The sequence below is a fragment of the Melopsittacus undulatus genome, chromosome 7, assembly GCF_012275295.1.
Source record: "Melopsittacus undulatus isolate bMelUnd1 chromosome 7, bMelUnd1.mat.Z, whole genome shotgun sequence".
Classification (NCBI taxonomy): Eukaryota; Metazoa; Chordata; class Aves; order Psittaciformes; family Psittaculidae; genus Melopsittacus; species Melopsittacus undulatus.
The window spans coordinates 15,859,365-15,865,364 of NC_047533.1; the positions used below are offsets into that span (position 1 = coordinate 15,859,365).

General features: G+C 49.0%; 1 protein-coding gene across 1 annotated transcript in view; it reads right to left on the reverse strand.

Moving 5' to 3' along the window:
• Positions 1–4,937, reverse strand: part of PROM1 (prominin 1) — a 66,585-nt gene extending 61,648 nt beyond the window's left edge. Inside the window, exon 1 of the mRNA XM_034064912.1 lies at positions 4,816–4,937. The gene's annotated coding sequence lies outside the window, so the exon portion shown is untranslated. The remainder of the gene's footprint in view (positions 1–4,815) is intronic.
• Between the last annotated feature and the right edge of the window lie 1,063 nt (positions 4,938–6,000).

The following is a 6,000-nucleotide window of genomic DNA, read 5'->3' on the forward strand; positions in this document are numbered from 1 at the left end:
AGGCCACATCTGGAATATTGTGTCCAGTTCTGGGCCCCTGTGTTCAAGAAGGACAGGGAATTGCTTGAAAGAGTCCAGCGCAGAGCCACAAAGATGATGAAGGGAGTGGAACACCTCCCTTATGAGGATAGGCTGAGGGATCTGGGTCTCTTTAGCTTGGAGGAGACTGAGGGGTGACTTCATCAGTGTTTACAAATATGTAAAGGGTGGGTGTCAGGATGATGGAGCTAGGCTTTTTTCAGTGATATCCAGTGATAGGACAAGGGGCAATGGGTGTAAACTGGAGCATAGGAGGTTCCACGTTAACATCAGGAAGAACTTCTTTACTGTAAGAGTGACAGAGCACTGGAACAGGCTGTCCAGGGGGGTTGTGGAGTCTCCTACATTGGAGGTATTTAAGGCCCGCCTGGACAAGTTCCTGTGTGATGTACTCTAGGTTACCCTGCTCTTGCAGGGGGATTGGACTAGATGATCTTTCGAGGTCCCTTCCAACGCTTGGGATTCTGTGATCTATGGGACAAAATATCACAAGACCAGAACTATGTGTAAAAAAACAAAGTATTTTGTATTAATGACAGAACAGTGAAGACTGGGCAAATTCAATACTTTCAGTTCAACTTGGCTTTCTTAAAGAAAAAGGTTTAAAGACTTTTCTAAGTAAAGTTTAGCTTTCTAAAGATTTCTCAAGTACAGTTGCAACACCTCATTGAGTCAAGAAAAAAGCTCACGCACAGTTCTTGAGCCTTGCTTCCAAGAGTTATGGAAGCAGAAACAAAACCATACAATACAGGGAAACATTAGGTGTCTCTGAGAAAGATGAAATTGAAAGGAAAGTGGCCTCCCTAACTGGTGTCTTAAGGCAAAGCTAGAAGACAGGCCATGTTCTCTGTAGTGTGTTCTGTTATACTAGAGAGATGGCGTTGGAACAGAAAGTTACATTCAGCTTCTTCATTGCTGCTAGATTTTAGGTCAAGGACAATTTAAATTGCATCTAATTGTACAAACAGACAAATAAAGCAACGTCAAAACATCCTCAAAATACAGGGAAATAATCACTATGTCTGCTAGAAATGTGAAATCATGTATTAACTAAGCCAGAAAGTTGGGAGTTTTAAGACAAGGATATTACTGAAAGTGCAAGGACACTACCTATACTGCAGATACAAAAACATACCCTGCTAAGTGGAGATACATAACCAGCTGAATTCTCCAACACAACATAATTTTCAGTTAAGCTTTTATAAAATTCAGATTTTTTTCAACAGAGCCGTGAGTTTCTCGCAAATGAATTTGCATAATTCCAACCATACTTTCTTCCTCTCCCTTTGTTGGCAAATATATCATGATAAACACACTATACGTAATCTTACTAGGCAACTCCTCCAGGCTGACACCAGATCTTCTCTATATTACATAAAAACCTAATATATTTTCAAGGTTACATTAATAATGATCAGGAACTCACAGAAACACTACTACCTCCAAGCATTCAATACATACTCAACCTACCTAAAATAACTCAGATATAAAAAGCTCTCAGCAGTTACCCTGCATATTAGTAGTTAAACATGCTAGACAAACAACATTAAAGAGAAAAAAAAACTCAACCTATCCATGAAATTTGTAATTGTGAAAACTGCAAAGTGACACACACAAGTGACACAGAGAGAGACATGTAGCAGTTTATGGTGTTCTTAGCTGCAGCATGTGACCATCACATTTCCTCAAAAACAGCATGGCATCACTGCAGTCAGTGAGCTACAGCAACTGCCAGCACAACTCTCCCCAAATTCAAATAAATAGTGAACGAAAAGAAGCCACGTGCACCTTTGAAGAGCTTGCATTAATCATCAAGATAGCTATTTTATTAGTATGCTTCAATTAAAAAAGAAAAAACACACAAAACAACATAAACCTGGAATACTTTGTAATAGTGAAAGCGTTTATTTTCTGTGTGGTTTCCCAGTGTCCAACTCTAAAATACTAGAGCTTTTGCTTTTTATTTTGTGGTTGTCACTAATACTCCACATGTACAAGCCACTGAACATAATTCCTGTGGTTTTAAACACTATCTGTGGAGAATACCATCACCCTTTTACCAAATATGCCGCACTATTATCATATCTCTGATATACCCTATCTGTTATTAAAAAGACTGTAACATTTTCCAAATCAAATAAAGCTTCAGAAACTCCACTGTAAGTTTCAGAGGGGGAGAGGAGACAGAGCAAGAAATGCATTAGTTCAGGAACTGCTTCCATGATACATCAACTCTAAATAACCAAGCTCAGAAACAGCATGGTGTCCAGCTCTTTGTTTCAAAAGGGCTGGCCTCCTTCTGTTTAACACTGCAATCCATGCAAATACAACACCGCAGTGCAGTGATGCAACGATGATTAACCCTGTGAACTGAAATTCAATCAGCCAAAGGCTTGATTGTTAAAGCTCAGTATAGGAGCCTGCTGGCCATGAAGCACGATGGCATGGAATACTGGAAGATGCAGTTGTACATAAGAACACAAAGGATCTGGCTATGTTGGTTACACCTTTTAATTAGTCACTTGAAGAACCCAACTCCATAATCCCTCTTGAGGCTGCTTCAGTGAGAACAACTACCAGAAGAATAAAATTAATTAAAACATTCAAACAGGTAGCTACAGTACACTAAAATTCCCATGCAAGTATCAAAAAAACCCCACACCACCACCTTTCCATTCAAGAGGCATGGTGAACAAGCCAAGTTAGATACCAGCAACCTAAAAATGCAGAGTTTTCTGTTACAAAAGTCTGTCCCAAGCCTATCAACAATTACAACCTGTTGCCACAGGAGTAGTAGGAAGCAAATAAACCTAATAAGCACTAGGGACTGCAGAACAGAGTGGCAGCACTGACAAAACCCAAACAAACAGAATCTTCCACACAAGATAGCCTCAGTATGCATCTGACGTGCTTGTTACATCTCAAAATAAGTAAATGTTCAAATCAGGAAAAAGCTGGATATTCAGAAGCTGGTTCTATTTGAGCAGCTACTTAATAATTTGAAAATAAATAAATAATCCAACACAAAAAAATTCCCACTGTTTTACAAGTCATAACCATTTGCAAACAACAGAAACAGATCTGTAATAAGTCCAAGTGAGGTATCTTCCCCAGAGCATCAGCAGGTCTGATTTTTAGCCGACTACCTGGATGTTACAAGCATATTTTCACTAGCTGAACAACAAAAAAACATACTTAACTTGATTTTAAGTGATGCATTTACCCTAGCATTCATAGAGCTTGCCTTGTGAGAGCACTTTTCAGCATCACACAGAAGATGCTGAAACATAGTAAAGCCAACCCATAAAGAGGCAGGGTTTTTTGCTAATGTGAAGCGATGAGGGCCGAGTACGTGTCCCAGTACCAACGTACTGCAACAACAGACCACACATACTCGCACTGGCAGCAGAGACCAAGTCTTTCCTCCATCATCTTTCCACTTACTAGAACTGTAGAGATCTCTTCCTCTACCACTGTGCTTAGTCCTCGATCTGCAAGCTGCATAGTAACACGGTACCGCAACTCTGCCCTGCTGGAACACCGACCGCTTTAGTAGTTTCTTCAGTTGCTGCCCTGCATAGCGTGCAGAGGGAGACACAGCCCATGCTGCCTGTCGCAACTGCCCCTTCTCCTCCTCTCTCGGATGAGGTCCCCAGCTCACCGCAGAGCTCACCCGTGCCGAGATAAAGGTTTGACCACCTGGGGTGAGCTGTCGCGATGTGCCCAGGTACACACGGAGCAGCAGCCACCAGCACCACAGCCTCCATTCACTCCCCTGGGGCGGCACCACCGCAGCGCTCTGCCGTAGCGAGCAGGGACCCCCGCCGGCGGCGGGCGGGCCCGTTCCCCGCTCACATTCACAGCACCACCGCAAAACCAAGGCAGTGAAGGCTTTGCCCCTGCCTCCTCCGCCTCTGACGAGCGTATTTCGAGGCCAGCACCGTGTCCCCGTCCCCCTGCCCCTCCCGGGCTGCTCAGGCCCCACCGCCCGCCTGCCCGCTCCTCGCCCCGGGCAGGTGCCCTCAGCGGGCACTTCCTCCCCGCGGAGCGATTCTTCTCTGCTGGAGCTCTCCGCGGCTCTCCCTGCCCCGCTCCCGCCTTTCCTCTCTCTTCAGCGGGCAAACGCTCACAGCCGAACCCGACCCCTCCTCACCCGAACCCGCACACACAGCCCCCGGGGAGCAAATCCGCCTCCCTCGCAGCGCCTGCAGCCCTGCTCTCGTCAGCCGGCGGGTCCGCCCTGGCTCCCCGCGGACCGGCACACACCGCTCGGCCGTGCCGCAGACCCTTCCCCCCAGCCAAATGCGTCCCTTCCGTGGAGCCCCTGCCCGCAAGCCCCTTCCCCGGCTCCGCTCAGCATAGACCCGCCGGCCGGCCCCTCTGTCCCCACCTCACCCCGCGCCTTCTGGGCTCCCTCCTTCAGCGCTTCCATCCCGCCACTCCTCGCTCCCACAGGTCGTTCTCCCAGCCCCGACTGAGCCCGCCGGGACCCACACCGACCCCTTTCCCACAGGCACCCCACTCCCTCGGGCACCCGCTTCCTTCGACGGCCGCTCACCCCACCCCTCACCCGGCTTCTCACAGCAGCCCCGGGCCCGCTCTCATCCTACGGAGAAGGGGCCCTCCTCTCTCGGCCAGGACCTTCCGCCGCCCGCAGCGGGAGCAGCCGGGAAGGCGGGGGAGCCCCACCCCCACCTGCTGCCAGCCCCGCCGCAGGCAGAGCGGTACCGGGGCAGTGCTGCCCCCGGGATGCCTCCCCCCTCCCGCAGCACTCACCGGCCAAGCAGGAAACGCGAGCCAGGGGCGAGGGGCGCTGCGCGGCGCGGTCCTGCCCGCTCCGCCGGCCGCTCCAGAGCGCGGGGCCGGTGGTGCTGGTGTTGGTGCTGCCGCCCGCGCACGGATTACGGAGGGCGGGCTCTGCCCCGGGCCGGGGCTGCGGGACCACCCCGGCAGGCTGGGGCTGAGGGGGGAGGAAGAGGAGGAGCGTGAGGGGTTTAACCCCGGAGGGACCCACCGGCGAGCGGCAGCTGGAGAGGGAGGAGGTTTCGTGTCGCTGATGTTGAAGCGGGGCCGAGCGGGTCAGGCTGAGCCCGTTCTCGGCACGGCGGGAGCATGCAGCGATCGGTGACCTGTTGCTCCGAGGCTCTCTTGCCCTCGTCCCGCCGGGAAGGTGTCCGGGAGTGTCGGGACCAAGGGCCGGCCTCTGCAGAGGTGCACCCGGCCTTTCTATCCCAAGCGTGGCTGTGCCTCACACCCGTTCTGGTGCTTCTCCTAGGGCTTGGTGTGAGTTAAAGCGGGTTTGTTTTCCCATCAAGGTGACTTACCCCATTAGCTTTTGGAAAAACATCTTGTTTTACCATTCCTGAGGGGTGCCCTTAATTTCTAATGGGGTTATCATTCCTTGTCAGGCAGGTGTCCATGTTTCATTTTCCTAAGCAGTTTTGTTTCTGAGGGCGTGTGATTTATAGGTAAAATGAGAAGAACCTTTCCTACAGGTTACAGTAATAGACACTTCTAAAGGCTCCTGTGCTTTCCTCCTCCTGCCCTTTGCAGGTTTTATTTGAAACTTTAGTATTTTAATACGGTCTTCCCCATTGCAATGTTAAAACAACCATGGTTCTTATCTCTGTTACTAGACCCTTTATTTTTCGGCATCATAAATAAGGCAAAGCAAGAATTTGCACTGGATATCCAATGTCATACTGGTTCCTTGGAAGTCTTGAAAACACTGATGGAGAAGGTGTTTAGTCTCGCTTTTGGCAGGCAAAGAAATAAAAGCTGTGGCAGCAGTCTTCATTGCTAATGTGAGTTTGGCCAAACATTGAACAGCTTTCCCATAGATGTTATTTGGTATTGCTGAACTCTACCTGTATTTCAGCTCAGGGCGTGTGCCAGTGATGCACATCAAAGAACAAGTTGCCACATTGGCTGCCCATAGAAAGAACAGTTATTCTGACTCCA